The sequence below is a fragment of the Egretta garzetta genome, unplaced genomic scaffold (genome assembly GCF_000687185.1).
Source record: "Egretta garzetta isolate BGI_Z169 unplaced genomic scaffold, ASM68718v1 scaffold425, whole genome shotgun sequence".
Classification (NCBI taxonomy): Eukaryota; Metazoa; Chordata; class Aves; order Pelecaniformes; family Ardeidae; genus Egretta; species Egretta garzetta.
In genome coordinates this window covers 3859270-3878117 of record NW_009259796.1, presented here as the reverse complement: position 1 = coordinate 3878117, position 18848 = coordinate 3859270, and positions in this window count along the sequence as shown.

Genomic DNA, 18848 nt, shown 5'->3' with positions numbered 1-18848 from the left:
ACAATTACTCTGACTTAAGAGCTTTCCTATTGGTAAAATAAGGGTACCTGAGCTAAAAAAATGCTGTTTGTGAAACCCAACATTTTATGTAAGATTTGGCATCAAGGTATCAGCAGTTCATGGGAAAGCAATGGTTCAGCCGACATGCTGAAGAGAAAAGTTAGAAACAGTCTTTAAAAACTGAAGCTGCTGAGTTCCAGCTGGATTTTCTTTATCCCCTGGCTGATCAAATGTAAAACAGAGATAAGAAATTTTGAAGGCATAGTTAGAGGTGTGAAGCCAGGTTGAGAATAAGAGGTGATGGGGAGACTGAGATTAGAAAAGTCTCATCCTGTCTCTACTACACTATCATCCTCCTGTTAATTCATTAGTGAATGCAGTTCTGTCTAAAAAAATGTGGTTGTCATTAGTAAAGGTTTTATATTTGCATGATCAGATACCCTGCAAGGTGTGTGTGCTCATGTTTACTTACTGTATGTCTAAGTATTATCTAATACTCCCTTAAGCTGCCAGAATAGCATAAAAGCAGGGAAAAAAAGTCATTTACAGACCTCCAGGAGGTTCAGCGTATGCAAAAATTTGGTCTTATATCTATTTCCCTTGATTTTCCAGATTAATGAATGCATCAAAGTCAGGAGCTGTATAATGCAGTTTGCCTGGGGAACAGGAACTTTGTACTTCAAAACCAGGCTTGCTCCTTGCTTTCTCGGGCATTGCGCTCTGTTTCCTGTTCACAAACATGTCAAGTGCCACCTTAGGTCTGTTTAGCTTGGTGTTCCCACTACTCCTGTTGGAAAACCGTTTCTGATCATCACTCTTCTGGTGGTTGGAAACTGCCTTTTAATTTATAACCTTAATTTTGTTCATGATAAGTTGATATTCAATTACTCATGAACCAGCATTATCCCTTAGAAGAGCCTCATTTTGGTTTCTGTGATGTATTTATGAGGAATAATCCTATTTCATCTTAGATTTTGTTTTGCTAGACTAAACAAACCAAAGCATTTTATGGATTAAATAAGCTTTTTTTTTTTTTTTTTTTTTCCCCCCCAAGACAGGCATGCATGCTATTCCTCTCTGTCTTGCTCCGTGCTGTTTAAGTCTCAACTTTTGCTTCTACCCGTGGCTAACCAAACTAGCATTTTGGAGGAAGAACCACTAGAGACGTGGCTTAATAGCGTCAGTGCTTGCCTAATTCCTGACAGCACTTCATGTCACACATTGTAGCATTGCAGTGGCTTTCCCATGGCAGTGTTGCATCAGGAGTTTATGATCAGCTTGGTTTTGACCACAACTGAAACAAGTTTCTGCAGAGCAACAGCATCTTGATCAGCTGATGGAGAACACGTAGGGCTGAGTGGTTTACTTAGTCTTGTACTTTAATCTTTTCTCTAGTTAACTGACACTTTGCATAGCTCATTACTTCAAAATGCCACTGGTCACTTTATAACTTCCATTTTAAAATCACATGGACACACAAAGGAAATTTCCTGTAAATGCTGGGTTTAGGCTTGAGAATTTAAATGCAAAACCACCAAAACATTCAAAATTATCCCTGCCAAGTGAGAGCAAGGACCCTGCAGTACTTCCTTTATCAAATACCTGTTTAAAGGCATGTATATATTTCTTTATGAAATGGGAAAAAATGTAGTACTTGTAAGGAGAATGTTTGTTTATGGGCTTTTTTTTTCAGATTTACATACACAGCCTCAAAGTTCATGAAACAAAAGCGAGTAGTTTGTCTTACTGGAAATAATTCTGGATCAAGCTAGGAATTTTATGCAGAATGGAAGATGAGCGAATGATCTTTTCATCAACTTTCTCCTTCATTGCATTCTAAGATGTGACCCTAACATTCAAAATAGTTAAAACTGTGATCTTTCTAACTGTGGTGTTTCACTAAATTCTGGTGGAATGAGTGGTGGGTGGGTGGGAGGTGAATCACTTTGTTACAAGGAAGATTTGTCGTATTTTACAGGGAAGCTGCTTGGGAGAAAAAAACATTTCTTTTGAACCATTTTGTAGCCTGTATTCTTTGAAGCTCATTCTTGTTTCTTCATAGCTGCAAAAGAAATACCTGCTTGCTCATTCTTCTCACACACCTACTAGGCCAGCAGATACTGGTTTAGTCACTGCACTCCGCTTCAGATGCACAGGAATGTGTGGTGGAGCTGTTCATTTAAATGGCTGTTTTACTGCTGCTTCTTCTCTGGGACCAAAGAACCACAGAAAATACTGGGAAGACAGATTGGAAGTCACAGGCATCTCAGACCTACTAACAGCAGCACAATGAAAACTGGAGACCTTGCATGATAATAAAACAACTGAGTTGGTAAAAACTCAACGGATGGAGCTCTCATGTGGAACATACTGTGTCTACAGTGTTACAGGTCATTTCCTTTGCCTTTCTCTATAAACATGTTTTTCAAATTGGCTTCAAGTTGGTCCAGCTGCTTCAAGCACAGTATATTGAAAGCATATTAATATGACAGATAACTAGCAGCTGTTGTTGGAAAATTGACAAAGCGAAGGGTAGATGTTGCTTCAGAGGATGAACTTGGGCTTTCAGGCAAAACATCTTCCTCGATATTTTGCTTCTCTGTGAGTTTTCACTGCAAAGGCTGGGCCAGTGACACTAAGAGGTCACATTCTTTGCAGATACAGCTCTAGCAAACATAGCCATGCCTTATAAGAAACAGATAATGCTGATGGACTCATTGTTCCAAGGCGCTGAATGACAGAGAAAAGGTGTTCTTAATCTCTCTGCAATTGCTCTCTCTGTTAAAGAAGATACTGTCATCTGTTAACCCTGCCTCTGATTTATTCCTGTCCATAACAGGTATTTCTGTACTGAAGATTTGGCGATAGTGTGTGTAGCATACACAGGCTCCTGATGAAAGTCTGTGTTCCAGAGGTGATCTAATCCATTTAACCATGTCCTACCTCCTATCTCTTCAATTCAGACTTTGTTTTAAAATTATTTTTTTCCCCCAAATACAGTTTGTTTAAAACACAGGGTAACTACACTTTTCATGACTAAAAGAAATATAAGTTTCCTTTCTAACTGTGGTTTTTTTGTTTCTTGTCTAAGACACTGCATGCTTGGCCTGAGAAGGAGAGACAAACACCACAATCCATTTAACTGGCAACATTACATTCTTATTTTGTATTTAAATCTATCAAGACACATACTGCTTCAGGTTTATTGCTGTTGTGATCCTACAAGTTTCACACAATTCACATTGCCTGTAGCTGTCAAATACCATGCAGCTTCCTTAATAAGAGAGAATAAACATACACGTACTTTGATCTACTTCACTGCTTCAAAGTTTAAAATGCACTCTGAGAGCTTTTCACAGGATTTAAAAAAACAGTTATTGAGAGGAGTAATTATGAAAGTAGTAATTTTCTCACTGATGTTATTTTTCTATAATTGAGAGTTAGGTGGTAAGAGCATTATGTTTCTTCTTTGTATTTTTTCCCCACAGTGTCATCTACAAGGACTTTTGATTTATACCATTTTTCTGCTATAGTTCACTCTGCCCTGAGGAACTGCCATCAGGCAGAAGGCTAGGAGACTGGAAGAATGCAGACAAACTATGAGAGCATATATAAGCAACCTGACAAGCACGAAGCATTAAAAAAAAAACAAAACACCTGCATTTCAAATAGACTTACATCAAGAGTTCTTAAGCTTGTTTCTGGGCTAGGCCGCCTGGTTAGAGGAAGATTGCCTTGTGTAGTCTGTTTTCACCCATTTAGAAATTGTGCTGACCTTCGTTCCTTTCATAATTTTGTAGCATTACAGCAACAATTACTTACATAGAAAAAGGGTTTAATGTATGTTGCACTTCTTTTAATGCAGTTTAGCATCTGGAAACTTGGAGGAAACAGTCTGCTTCCTAGGGACCGCATTTTGAGAAATGCTGACTTAGGCCACAATCCCATGCAGTTGCAAGGATGCAATGGTACGGAGCTCTTTGCAGATCATTACAGAGGGCTATATAATCTTACAAGTTGATTTTTATTTTTAAGTTGCATTAATACTATTTCAGGTACCTATTTGCTTTTTTCCCCAATTTGTTCCAAACTGCACATTAATAAAATAGCTGGTTAAGGTTTATGTCTTTTTAGGAAAAATGTAATCATGGTGTTATGTGCTGAGAAAAAAGAAAAATTTTATTAAAAAGGAAAATTGAAGTTCTCTAAATAACAAGTAAAACCTTTTATTTACTTTTGTCTTAACTCCTCTGAAATGTCGTTTCAATATCATTCAGAACTAAATTATTTGAGATTGTTGTTTTTAACTCTTGTATGGATCCTGAAAGGAGTAATTTCTGACTTGTTTGCCAGCTAGACCAAATTTTTAAGGCTAGGGGAGAGAAAGGAGTTATATTTTGCATGTAGGGTCAAATAACTCAAGTGTTTTGTAATCTAAAAACATTCTTCATTTCAGATCTGCAAGGTTTGAAGAGTTTTATACTTTTTGCAGGTCTCTAGCACCAATGTTCTCAAGGTTTTACAAGCTCTGCAGGGAAAATGATGAACCTTGTAAAGCACGTGCTTGCAATACAAACGGTTCATCATAAACACAAGTCACTGTGTCTCATGCCTCTTTCAGAATGTACAAATAACAGCATAAAGCAGAGTCTCTCCTGCCATCTTTGAACTGTATATCCTGCTATCAGAGTTGGTAAATTGTTTGGTGGGAGAGACTGCAAGTTCTGAAGGAGTTAAAGGTAGTTCAGGAGTATCGATCTCAGTCATTTCCTTGGAAACAACACCTATTAGAGGATCACCATCCCAAGGGACAAGAAGCCAAAAAAATCTCAAATTGTGCTGAAGCTCTGCCAAGGCCTTTTCTAATTGTTCCAAGCTTATCACAGGCTGTATTTGTCTGCTATAAATGAATGTTGTCAGTATCACGAACTGCGACCTTAGCACAAGGCCAACGCTGTTTCTAATGATCGGCAGTGAGTTTGCCTGCTGTTATGAACTGCAGCAAGAGTTGAGAAATCTGAAGCTGATGTCTAGTAAGTAAATCATTCCATCAGCTTACCCTCTGCCTCAGAAGTAGCCTCTAAACCAGTAGAAAGTTTCCCACAAGTTAGCTGGTCCATCACTTTGACCCAAAGCTGGATAACCTGAGTCATTCCTGATAGCTATCCAAACCACCTGTTCTTAAAATTTTCCAGTGCTACAGATGCCAAAATTTCCCCTCATATATGTTTGAAACAAAACGATAACATTTTGAAAAAAAGCTGTTTATGAATGGATAAAACTGGTTGAACTTTGAAACATGGAAACCAAGACTGGTTTCTAGTCTAAGGAACCAAGAAGAAAATGGTAAAGGAGTGTAGCTACAAGTAAATATCCCATTTGACCTGCTTGCTAAGGAGTTTTATCACTCTGCCAAAGCCAGACTGTGTTGTGCATCTTTTCCTGGTTTTGTAATGCTTGTCAGGTGGACTGTCTAGGTTTGGGAGAAACCTTTGGTTTGTCTTAAATCACCTTCAATCTCCAACTAAACTCAGACTTGCCCCCAGGTGAGGCAGAGTCTCAAAAAAGCAGCTAGATGCTGAAACATGACTGAAATGATTTCGGCAATCCCAACCAAAGTACTCCCTCGTTATGAATTCTGAAGTGTGATTTATGTAGGATGCAATGCTAGCGTTAGGTAAGCTTGTGTGGAAAACTTTCATATCCCAGTCCCTGCTCCAGCCAGCTCTTGGCCCCAGAGACCACTACCACACTAATTTCAAACCTCTTGGTTTTCTTTTAGGATTGGGCCTGGTGAGGGGCACCAGGGTCAGACCCAGCCTAGGACAGCCAGGCAGGGCCCATGGAGGTGGGGACCGGCTGGGCTGGGGCAGAATTGGAGACCCAATGTCCCTCAGTGTCACTGGGGCTGGGACTGGGGTCCCGGGCCAAGGGTAGGATGGAGAGGTCCCAGGTGGTGCTCATCGGGGTCACTAAGGCCCATAAGTGCCCTCAGGAGGCTGAGGCTGCTCCCTCAGGAGCCAGGCTGCAGCCTGAGGCGTACCCTGGGGCAGAGCCCTGTCAGGAGCTGAGTGGGAGAGCGCAGCGCCCAGCCCCCCTCTCTCTGTGGCAGGGCCCCCCTGCCTGGGCTGGGGTCTCTGTGAGCCCTGTGCCAGACAGAAAACAACCTTTTTGTGCTGGAGAGAGCAAAAAATCCCCCTGCCTTGCCCTTCAGCTGGGGGCTTGCCCCAGGCTGCAGGACTAATGCCACAGCCTTGCCAGCCACTGGCTGCCCGACGGCAAGAGGAGAGCGCTGCTTTCTGGGGTAAGCTGATGGTTTGGTGGGCTTTGATGTGACAGAATTAACAAAGTGCTTCTTGCCCTTTGTTTTAGCTGATAAGTGAAGTGAACAGACATTCTCATTTCATGTTTTATTGGTCAGTGTCCCGATGAAAGCGCAAACGTGGTATCTGTGAGCTACGCGGGGAACGTGAGCTGTGCCAGCAGTGAAGTTACACTGTGGCCGGGTTTGACCGTGCATCTGTAAGAATTTATATCATGAGGATTATGCTTGTTGGGCCGGGAAAGAAAGTACATGGCCAAATCCTGACCTCAGCTGCACGTGTGCAGTTCCCAAGGCAGTAGGGGTGCATCCTGGCTCAGCACATGGCCTAATGAGGTCTTGCATGATTGCAAATGATGTGGATGGCACACTGGAGAGCAAGCGAACAACTGTTCCTTGTTTTGCTGTGCTCTCTGCACTGCAGCATCTGTTTTGCTTCATCGTTTTTCTTCAAAAAAAACCCCCACAAATATTTTTCACTAGGGAGCTGATAAATAACAGTGCTTACATTTTTTAAAAAGTTTTAAAGGGGATAAAAGTGATTTTTCTGGTGCATAAAGTGCTTATTTTTGGGTTTGAGCATTAATTCATAGATTGTTATTGTTTTGTTCCCAGCTCAGGAAATCCTATGGGGTATTCTCCCTCAGGAAATCACATGGAGAGATGTCTTAGCTTGATTTATTTTTTTGTGTATCTAACTTTGCACAGAATTGTCTTTCACAGCAGCATTTTTTAATGGAGATTTGTATTTCTTGGAAAGTTCAGCAAACTGGGGACTATTTAACAATTTGTCAATGAAACTTTAAATGAAATTTGTTGCGACTTTGTGGATGCGCTTGATACTGGGTTGATGGGTGTGATGTAGTAAACTAAGTAGCTATTCTAAAGGGCTGTGGTCAAAAGATTTTATTATGTTTTTTCAGTCTTAGAACAACTGCCTGAGAAGAAACATACTCTAGGAAATGGCAGACTACATGTATAACAGAAGCAGGGTTAGCCTGAGGCTAGTGTTAGTATTTTTCTAGTACTTTGTATTTCTGTAGTACTTTCTGGCCTTGCTTCTAAATGCATGTTTCAAGTGGTTTATGACAATTCTTGTAGAGAAGTAGGTTTAGCCCTTCTGTCTTTCCTATTTTTGAGATGACAGAAAATATTTTAAAACTATGATCTATCAAAAAGGATATTTAAACTGTGGCAGAGTCTTTGTAAAGAGAAATCTTCCAAGGTTCATGTTTAACTTCAAAGTTATGAATGGGTAGGTTCTGAGGTAAGCTTGGATATTTCTGTAATAAGTTATCTTTTTTATATAAATAGTTTTCTAATGGCTCAAATACATACTGTCTTGTTTCTGAGTTTCTTAAGTAAATGTCAGCTTGTTGTATTGTTGTTTATCCAGCATTGTAAATATGCAAATTAACTTACAGAGCAAATGCATGGACTTTTCTCCCTTGTCTGCACAACATTTAATTTTAAGCTTAGAGATAACAAGGAAGTCAACAACTAAGCAGGGGAAACAGGGTACACATGTGAGTTGGAAGAGGACAGAGAAATCACAGAGCTCTGCTCAGGTGGGGCTTGCTCTCTATCAACTCCGTACAACTCTATGCTCTCACTTGGAAGAGCAGAGCAGGAAACTCCTGCTTCTCCTAGGAATCGGTGGCATAAGCACCAGAAGAAGGTGGTCACCTTTTCTGGACAGAGAAAGTGGCCTGCGATACTTACCTGTTTGACAGATGTATCTGCTTGGTTGGCTGGGATTGGGACTGCTGAATTTTTACCTTGCTTTATGGTTGCATGCTGGCAGTGAGCTCTGAAGTAGTGTTTGGAGTAAGCTGCTGTCTGTCTAAAGCTTTGAGCAATTTTTTTAATGATAGGGTTAGGATTGGACCTTTCAAAGTTTACTGAAATAATGTGATTAAATCAAAGCCAAGATTCTAAGAATATTAGAGAATACCAAGACGGAGGGCCTTGTTTGGGTCCCTGCTATGAAGAATTGTAAAAGCTCTCTGGTTTATGCAAGCCTTGTTGTATGACCTTTAAAACATTCCATGACTGAGTGGAAGTAATTTTTAGCTACTATGAGAAAGGTGTATCTTTGTTTACTTCATAGTACAAATGTTGCTGAAGTGCTTGAAAGACTTTGTGTAGACTTGACTTTATTACAATACTGATTTTTCTTTTTATAACATTTATCTTTCTGTCAATATTTCTGACTGTAAATTTAGTCAAATTTAGTAAAATTGTTTCACAATTCTTTCTTTCTTCAGTAATTCCTTCACTATAACTGGATTGTATATTTTCCACTTTTGTGCAGCATAATGTAAGTACTGGGTACTGAAGTGTATACTATTACTTTAAAAACTCTGATTGGGTGTTAGAATTAATCACAAGTATAAATTATTACATAAGTCTGCTATTCTACAGTGGGAGCTTCGGTGAAATGCTGGCGCTAATCTGTGTCTTCAGTTTTGGATAGTCCAATGAAGATTTGATGTTTCCTTTCCTGAAATAAACAAAACCAGCTTCTGAACTGTCAGAAAATAACAGTAGTTCTTAAGGGCTAATCATTGCCAGCCTTTGTCAAGGGGTTGTAATTGTTTCATGAATTCTGCTTCAATCAGGGGAAAATATGCTTAAGTGCCAATAAAAGTTTTTATGCTGCTATGATTTCCTCCTGCCTCGTCTTCCTCCTCCCAATTTATGGCTTTATTCCACTGTCTCTGTTACTAAGCAACACTGTACGTGGTTTTAATGCAAATGACTTCAAACTCTCTGATAGTGAGGCAGAATAACATCAAGTTAATTTCCTGATTAATATATGCTACAAAGAAGTGCTGTGCGCTAAAAAAACCAAAAGATGGTGGCTAGGAAGCTGCCTCATAGCATAAGGAAAGGAAGTATTTAATTTTTGTGTGTTTTCTAGATTGTCTTGTCTGTATTAAAACAACCTTTCTGAGCAGATGGATCAAATGCTTGGTCCCGTCATTTTGGCTTGATCTGTTCTGTGTGGAGCTGCCCAGCTAATTGCACAGTGTATATGCCACGATGGTGCAAGTAGTTTTGTTGTGGTTGCATGCTATATTTTCATTTCTATACAAGAGGAGATAAAATGATTATTCAGATGCTATTTTTGCTCCATTTCTAAAACTAATGGTAGCATGTGAGACCTTTTAGAACTGAGTGTTGTCTTTTCATTCAAGCCAGTAGTAAAGTTCCAGCTGGCATCAGCATGAACAGGATTCAACCAGTGGTCGTGCTTGTTTGATAAATTTCTTTTGCATGCCACAGTACCAGTCCCCACATTCTCAAAGCTCTTCAATATTGTGTGTCGCAGGTGATTGTGGTTTTCTCTTTTTTCCATAATCTTAAAAATACAAAGTCTCATTTAACAGGCTAGCAGTTATAATCTTGTCCATACAGCAATACCATTTTAGATGGAAATAAACCAGACTTCAGTACTGCCCTACAGGAAACTTAGGAGCGGTGTTTAGACTGCAGTGTTTGCTCACGGGAACAGCTGTGGCAGGTTTATGGCCAATGTTTGCAGACCTGCTTTGACTTTACTTCTCTAAATCGATGGCAATGCTTGCTATTACAAGGTGGAATTTTAAAGTCTAGATGTAGAATATTCAAGGGTTTAAACTGTACTTAAATGCACGTTTGCAACTTTGATTCCTGTAATGCCTGAAGATTTATACCTTTCAAACAGCCTGAGGTAATATTGAGCCTTCAGACTATTTCTGCCATTTAGATAGGCTCGTATTTCAAATCTACCCATCTTCAATGGAATGAAAGTAATAAAGTGTAATGCACTTCTAGGAACCACATCTGCATTGACCTGTCTTCAAGTGTTTCTTGTTCTGTGTATTTTTAAATTTTTTCCCCGTTTTAAAAAAAAGAAAAATACCTCCTGTTACTTTGATGTCCTCTGAAGAAGAAGGAAATACTGAAATGACTGCCAGCAAAATCCTGTCAAATGTACTGTCAGCAGAATGAACAGTAGACCAGACATCTAGTTTAAATTTAAAAATAATGTTTAAATTGTAATTCAAAACTTGTTCATAAGAATGTTTGTTTTCAAATTTGGTAGAGACCTCCTGGAAGAATTGCACTGTGCTTTTGGGAAATTACATTTCCCAATTTTAAAGCATATAGAGAAAGTCTTAACACTCATTTTGGTTTTTTGTGGAAACACATATTTAAAAACAATGTGGGATGAACACAGTTATGGAGCATGTCCTTAGTACTGCCCATGTGTTTTTCTCCGCTGTTATACTGTACTTAACAGCTATGCATGAAATGCTCTCTGTAGGTTAGAAAAAGAACATACAGCAGAAGAAACAAAAGTTAAATGTAGACATGGTTAATTAAATACAAGGCTTTGCCAAATAAAAACAAGCCATAGTATATTTTAGTGCATATTTCCAGCACACTGGTGTGCAGCAGCGTCATGTGTATGATATGTGCTAGATGGCAGTCAGTATTATATATTATCAGTAAATGTAGTATTGCAGGTATTTTATTGTAGGTAGCATTTAGGGATGTCCCTAGCTACATTTTGTTCAGGATGTCATTGCCTCCATGGCTGTGTTTGGCCAGGGAGTAAACTTTATTTGCAGTAAGTGAAAGTGGGTTCCATAAATGTGTGTAGAGCACACCAGTGTTCTGTGCAAGTTTGAGTGTTGGGGGTGATGATCTGCCTGTAGCTGGAAGTTACAGAGCTTTCCAGTGTTGATCAGCTTCTCCTGTGACACAGGCAGATCATCAATCAAATTATATCACTGGAGAGATAAAGGCATATTCTATCACCGAGTAACCTTGTCAAAATATTTGAATTAACTTGGCAGAAAATTTAACCTTTAAACAGCTCCAAGATAAGCAGTGAAGTGTAAGGAAAAATTTATCTTGCATGTAAAGTCTGCAGTCGTCTTTTGGGCTGGAGGTAAGAGGTCAAAATTGGAATATGCCTTTAGATGGGTTTTTAAATGCACTGTATACTTGCCTAGTGTCTTGACAATATTGGGATCCAGTTCCACATTTAAATCCAGCGTGTACTTGTGGGTCACAGTAATGAATGTTGATGTTGTTTTGGCACTGATCTGTCAAGCTCTTGAAACATATTTGTTATGAAAATTAGTGGCGAGTCCCACAAGGAACCTGAAGCCAGATACTTAGAGACACCATAGGTAAAAGAATTGTAGGAGCACATCCCTTGGTAGAATATTATCTAGACTTGAGCAATAAGTACAATGTATTTTTCCAATAAACATTTAAAGTTTTCTTTAATTAACAGGAAATTGAGTCACAAACCTTGTTGATCGAAACAAAATTATGTGCAACTTCACGATTTCTGTGGTATGAGCAGTACAGATAACGTACATTTTCATTTAGAATCCAGTGTTCTCTGCAGACTCCGTACTTTGCTCTGCTACCTGTGTTGGAAGTTAAAGCTAAAAACAGTTACTTGTAGGTTTGACAAACAAAACTTGGAAGAAACAATATAAACTTATAGTGTGAAGATTAAGTTAAACCAACACTTATTTAAAGCTATTTTGGATTGTTTAATATTGTCAGTATTAAAAATACAATCAGTCTGATGTAGCTGTTTCTGTGAAAAATGCTTGCTTTTTTGCCCAGTTGTGTTAGAAACCTGTCTAATATGTAATAAACTTTTCTGAAACAGCAGTACGTATCTACTGTCTACTCTCATGTTAAAATTACAGATGACAGTACAGAAAGCTATCATAGATAAGCAGAGAAATTAAAGAATACCAGAAATATAATTCTGCTGGATTTAACACATATACACTGCACAGTCTAGCATATAACATAAAGTATGCCTTTCTGTAAGCTTCTTTATGCTTCTGTCTAGAGTAATCCTATCACAAAACCCAGGTTCAACATTCACAATTCTCTAGTAGGTGAAATTACATCTCGAGTACATTTATTTACGAACGTGTCTTTGAAAAGTATCCTGCAAATCATACATATTCCCTCACTTTATAGGAGCTCTTATGTAGAAAGAGAGCTTCGGGTCTGCAAATTTTTATCAGGCTTGGAGGTTTTTTTACAGTGCAAAACTGAATCCTTACAAAAGCTTTAAAAAGCTAATTAAATGAATAGAAACTTGTGAAAACAAATTGATTTTTAGATCCTTTAGTATTTCCTAGCTGTTCAGCAAAATTCAATATACATAGCACTACTGTAATATATACTATATCTTTGTGAAAAATTTTTGTTGTTTTGCTTCTAGTTTGGGGGGTGGTGGTGTATTTGTATATAGCGTGATAAACTAAGCATGAGGAGGAGTTCTGCCTAGGTAGGCAAAGCTCATGTAAGTCTATATGCAGTACATTTTCTTCCTTTCCTGGGCATGTAAATTATGTGATGGGTTTCTAATGCATAATTTAACTTTTTTTCTGAAAGAAAAGCCAATAGTGGCAAATCAGCTGCTAATATCTTATACACTTCAATTGAATAAAACATTTCTGATTATTCATTCAATTTCATAAAAGTGGCTAAGTTTACATTTGCTTGAGAAAATTAGTTGGAGATGCTCGAAAGTCTGTGTGTGTATGTGTATGTGCAGGGTTGTTCCTCACTCATAATATAAAACCTTTCAGTATTTTCTTTTCCATTCTTTTTGCTTTCTTATTTTCAATGAGAGAGAAGCTTTTTGGCTCACTTTGGTTTAAATTTTTTCTTATATATTTAACAGCAAGGTGAAATATCTTCACAGTTCTGTATTTGTTGAGCAACAGTCTTTGCTTTCCTCCCTATTCTAACAACTTTTCTCCCTCTGATCAGGCTGTAAAGCTCTAAGGGACCGTATGTGCCTGCACCAGGGCCTGTGCTTGATTGTAGCCTCACAGCACTGCCAATATATAAAGCTGAGGAATAATTAAAATACATAGAAAATAAGTTATTCAGTAGATAAGCTATAAAATTTCATAGGCCCGGCCTTTAACTTTCCCTCTTTTTCTTCCAGTGTGTGACACCGTAAAACAAAGTACGAAGTGGGGTTTACTAGGGAAATGCAAAATTAAACTCAATTTTATTTTCATACAAATTTGAAATGGAAATATGTGATCCATTCTACCATTCTTTTGGCAAAAAACCCCCACGCCAATCCCCTCTTATTATGCTGGAACCTGATCCTGTTTCCAGGGGAGCCACTGTACAATGTGGCACTGCTCAGAAACAAACACCAAAGCTTACTCTAAGTGGATATGTTTACATTCAATACTCAACTACGGGCAGCCTGAGCCTGGCTTTTTGGGGCTATTGTTCATAATGTAATGTGATCCTGTATTTCACACAATATTCTGGGTAAATATGTCCCTATAATTTAATTTAGCTTCTAAAAACTTAAGCCTAAATTCTGCTTTAAACGCTAACCTGTATATAGGAAAATTAGCAATTTGTTAAGTATCCACTCCAAGGAAACTTTATTATAGCTTAGCCAGTTCTGGGAGACACGGGTGGCTTACTGAACTACTGTTCTACATGTGATTTTGGAGCTAGCTAGGTAGCCTTTCCACTCTGCATTGCAGACACAGCCTGTTCATCTCAAAGAGTTTAGGGGGAGCTGCGTTAGACTTTGGATTAAAAGGAATGAGGAATGGTAGTATAAAATATAACAGCACTAAATAGAAATACTTTGGTATGGATGATATTCTCTAAGATATAGAGCTACAAATATACTGATAATAGTGTAGTACTTACAATAATATAGAAACATATCTCTGCTTTGGGTGGAATAATACAGCAGTGGAGATGGCTTTCACAAAGACATCTATTGATGATGGGCTTGTTTTTCTAATACTTCAGACAATAAAAGTTAGTACATAATAGTAGTAAACCTCTACAATATAAAACTATTTATATCAACATAGAAAACATTAACATCCACCACTTAAACTTACGACTGTGCAAAAACATTGAAAGCAAAATAGTATCTAGTTCTTGTTACTTAATTTACCAAGTACTTTTAAAGCTGCAGGCCATGGTGCTAGTCCACTAGGAAGTTCATACAGCACTCTTCTCAGATGTGATCTGCACCTATTTCTGGAGTGTCCAGCCACATCCACAGAACTTGCTAGTGACAATGAGCTTGACAGCTCTGCCATTAACATTGCAGATTTGTTAGCTCAGCCTTGGTAGTGAGGTCGCTGTTGAAACGGACTCGATGATTGATAGAACCACCTCATCGCTTTGCACCAGCTGGTGGGATGATGGTCTGGCCAAGCCTCTAATGTGATGTAGAAGAGCAATGCTGGAGACCCTGACCTTGTGAGAGGGGTAAGAATGTTTTGATATGCTCCAAACTGAGCAGGACATTATTTAGAGCCTCTCAGAACTTTCTGGAAGTTTTTACTACTCATCTGAAAGATATATTCTTAGGTTCTTTTTTTCCCCTTTTTTCTGTTGCAAAAAGAAAAAAATATTAAGTATTTACACTTAACACTGAATATTTCCAAAATCAGCAAGTCCCTGCTTTAGGCCTTCTTCCGCCCCCTCCCAAGTACTTGTTCCTCCTTTCCACTGCAAACTTCCCCCTGGGAGGACTTGTGCTTCAGTATACTTAAAAAGGAGGTCAATAAGATAAATCATTGCTGAAGCTATGCAAGCAAAATAAACCAAACCTGGGAATCCTACTATATTCCCTGCTGCTCTCTCGGTTTCAAGTAGGTGATGAAACGTTACCTGAATAGTAGTTCTGGTAACGGAAAGGACTTTTGGCTTCATACTTTGCAACATCTTGATTAACAATGTAAACATGAGGAAATAGTTAAGCTGAGAGCCAAACTAATCCCTACTGTATTTGTAATTGTTTTGTTGGAATTTAGGCTAACCAGTGCAGATTACATAATATGATTTAGGATAGGCATATAATGGGCAAGCAAGTAGAGAGCAGAGCATGAAACAAGTAATATAAAATACTATTGTATAATAAATAGAAATAAATATTATGCATATACATGTCAAACATAATGTGACTTAGTAATTATTCTGCCAGCAGAAAGAAAATATTCATTCAAATAAGTCAAGAGAATGTAATTGTGGTGATTAGGAGTAGTGATCCCTGTATTTAAGGCTGGCTGTATGCTGACCCCGCTAATACTGGCTTGAGTTCCTCACACCAGGCAAGTACAGGGACAGACTAATAAGAGTTTGTCAAGTATTTTACTTTGGTCATCCTGAGAATAGAAAGCACTTTGGATAATTCTTGTTAAAATAAGAGCATAGTACTGCATCTTAATTAACTTTGTGTTCTTTAACATAGTGGGAGTTTGCTCTTAAATGTCCATAGCTAGTTCTTATTTTGATATTAAATTAAGATGGCTCAACCCAGAGCTCCCCACAGATGGTGAACTCGTATAGAGCCAAATCTTACTCCCTCCTCCTCTGTTGGCAAGGAGCAGGTTCTTGCACGAAAGGATGCTCTGGCCATCTCCTACCTGCCCCTCGGGCAGGGACCAGCCAAGAGTCCACAACAGTGGCCAGATCCTGCACTCCATCGTGCTGCTGCTCTGCCTGCCCCACGCACAAGCCTCCAGCACAGAATTTGCAGCAAGTAGCTGGGCAAGGGAGCATAAGGCTTGTCAACAACGTGTTTCTCAGCACCTGCACTGGTTGCAGCTAGAGGTGTGATGGAAGTGGTGCAGGTATGCTGAGGGAAATGGGGACTCATCAGTTAGCTGCCAGTCTGGGGCTCTGTGGGGATGCCTGAAACTGCAGGATGTAGCTGTACACAGTAACTCTGTGCTCTGAAAGAGTTTGCTCTCTGCTGCTATTGATGGAGAGTTTTATCTCTGGATACTTTTCAGTGTCTTTTGATTTGCCTCTTTTTTTTTTTTTTATTTTGGGTTGGTTTGGTTTTTTTTAACAAAACACTAAACTAGGATCCTCTATACTTGTCAGCTGATGACCATTTTCCTACCCATGAAGAGAACAAAAATTTCTCAGCACTATTTAGCAGCAGCTTTGCCCTCCACTTTCTTTGCCTAGCAATTCAAGGTCAGTCTTGCCTTCAAAGCACACCAGCTGTAACCCCTTCCTGCCTTTCCTGCGGCAGCCCAGCCAAATGTGCCTGCTCATGCTTTTACCCCAAGACACAGGTAGGCACAGGTGGCACCAGCACTCTAGGTTATGCAGTCTCTTAAAAATGCAGGACCTGGCACGAAATGATCAAAAGCACTAACTAATGGCTCCTCTTCTGTTTTGCACTGTAATACAGCAATTTCTATTGTTCACTGTCACTACTGATTCTACTTCTTTTTTTTTTTTCTTGGTTGTGTATGAGTCCTTTCAGCTAAATACTTAATTATCATGTGCACAAACATGCCTTGATTTTTATTTTTATACATATATGTATTTCTTCTTTTTTGGGATGGCTCTTGTAGTAATGCAATCAATGTTTTGCAAATGCGCTGCCTATTGTGATCCTTGAGGACACTGGATTTCAGTGACCAAAGGGATCAGTAGGTGATGAGGAAATGCTTAGCCTCTGGCAAGGAAGTTAACTACCTCTTAGATGGGCTAGTTTGCATTTCATTTCTATACAAGTTTTGCCATGGGTAAGGATCTCCAGATCCATCAGGAAGTGGGGAAAATACTGCTCTCTCTTCCTGCAACAACTTTTGATATAAAAAACAAATTTGTGGCTGCATCCAGCAGGTGGCAAACACAGCACACTGAATTATGTCTGAGATGGATCTGCTTCTGCCAGGGGAAGCTCCTGATGCTGCTCAGCCTGTGCACATGCGTACATGAACAAAATATCATACAGAGAAACAGCAGGCTCTGCCAGGCCTTCATCAGCTTGCTGAGTGCCGAGGCAGTGGTGCTGTTCTGGATGCTATTTATAACGCATGGGACTATTGCCATACTCACTTTCAACAAATGTCTGTCCCACATGTAAGGATAGGTAAAAGCTAAATATAAAGCATTATATGTAACAGGAATAATTTAACAGTGTCTTAAAATTTGGAACCTGAATATGTCGTTTAGAGATACTAGCCTGCAATTCAATTAACTTAAACCTTCAATGAAAGAGTATTTATTTTATTTTTATTTTTTTTTACATGCAGCTTTGGAAGTGTTAGTGAATCTTCACAGTGCCTTGTGACATATAATTAGAGATTGTTCCATTTTGCAGCTGGAAGAACAAAGGCAAACCTGATGAAACTTGCCTTAAAATAGTGAATGAAAAGAGCAGGAAGAGGCACAGGATTCCCAGACCTGGTTGTAGTCCTGTTTTTTCTCAAAAACTATTAAATTACAGAAATAATTTTTTTGTAGTGTTTAGATTTAAAAAAAAATCCAATGTAAACAATAATTTAAAATACTATTTTTGTATATGCAAGAGACTGATAATCAGAAAATATGGATAAACCAACCTCTTGCTACCTGAGGTAAAGCCACATTAGATGTATAACTTTGAAAATTATAAATATTGCAAATTCTCAAGGGTCACGTAATTGTCTACACGATATACATAATGTTTTGGAATTTTTCTTAAGTTTTACTATGTTAAAAAGTATTTATGAACTCATTTATCTTTGAAGACCATAAATGAGTGTGATAAAAGATGAAATATTTTTTGGAGCTCATTATTTGAGGTAAAAAGGACATACGAGGACATCATTAATTGAAACTTCCTACAGTATTTATCACCTTCCCCCTGTCATCTGTATGGAGCATTTAAGCCAGACTTTTGTTCTGATTTATGCTAGTATAAATTTGAAGTCATTCCATACACATAAAAAAGGGTTCTACAGAGAGGAAATACTTTAGGCTTAGTTTAGTATAAATGGAGAGTAATTTCATGAAGGCCAAGAGTAAAGTTTGGTCTCAGATGTTGTTTTGTGATGTGACTGAAAGCATTATTAGTTAATCTGTAATACAAGCATTGTCACATTTTTGCTTATTGGAATGTGAGTTTATTAAATGTCCAGGAAAAGTTGAGTGGATTTCATTAGTTGGTAATTTCTTTCCTCGAGTGCACTGGTTATTATACAAAAATAGTTTGAAGTTTTCTGGTCACCTCTGTCCCAGCACTCATGTTTTCAAATGCAGTTTCTACTTTTAGTCACACAGAGTATGGTGTCAACCCACTCCATAAGTAATCTTCAGAGTCAGCGTGGCCTATCATGAGGAAAAGTTAACTGAACCCCATTTTTGGGTGTGTGTACATATATACTTTTTTATACTACTATGAAAACACCCACTGGGATATAAATGTACATTTATGAAGGAATGTTTGAAATCTATGAGTAGGAATATAAATCTAAAAATATATTTCTATATGTAATAAATAAATCTGCATTTTATTGCATATATTATCATGAGAAATTTGCCATTTTAAAAAATGAAAAATAGTAGCATAAATCAGAATGAGACCAATTTCAAGGACCTTAAATTTCCTTTAGAGTTTAAAATTGGGCCACTATGTATAGCATATATTTGAAAATGTATTATAAATATGGTGATATGACACCGATGTCATTAAAAAAACCCCAAC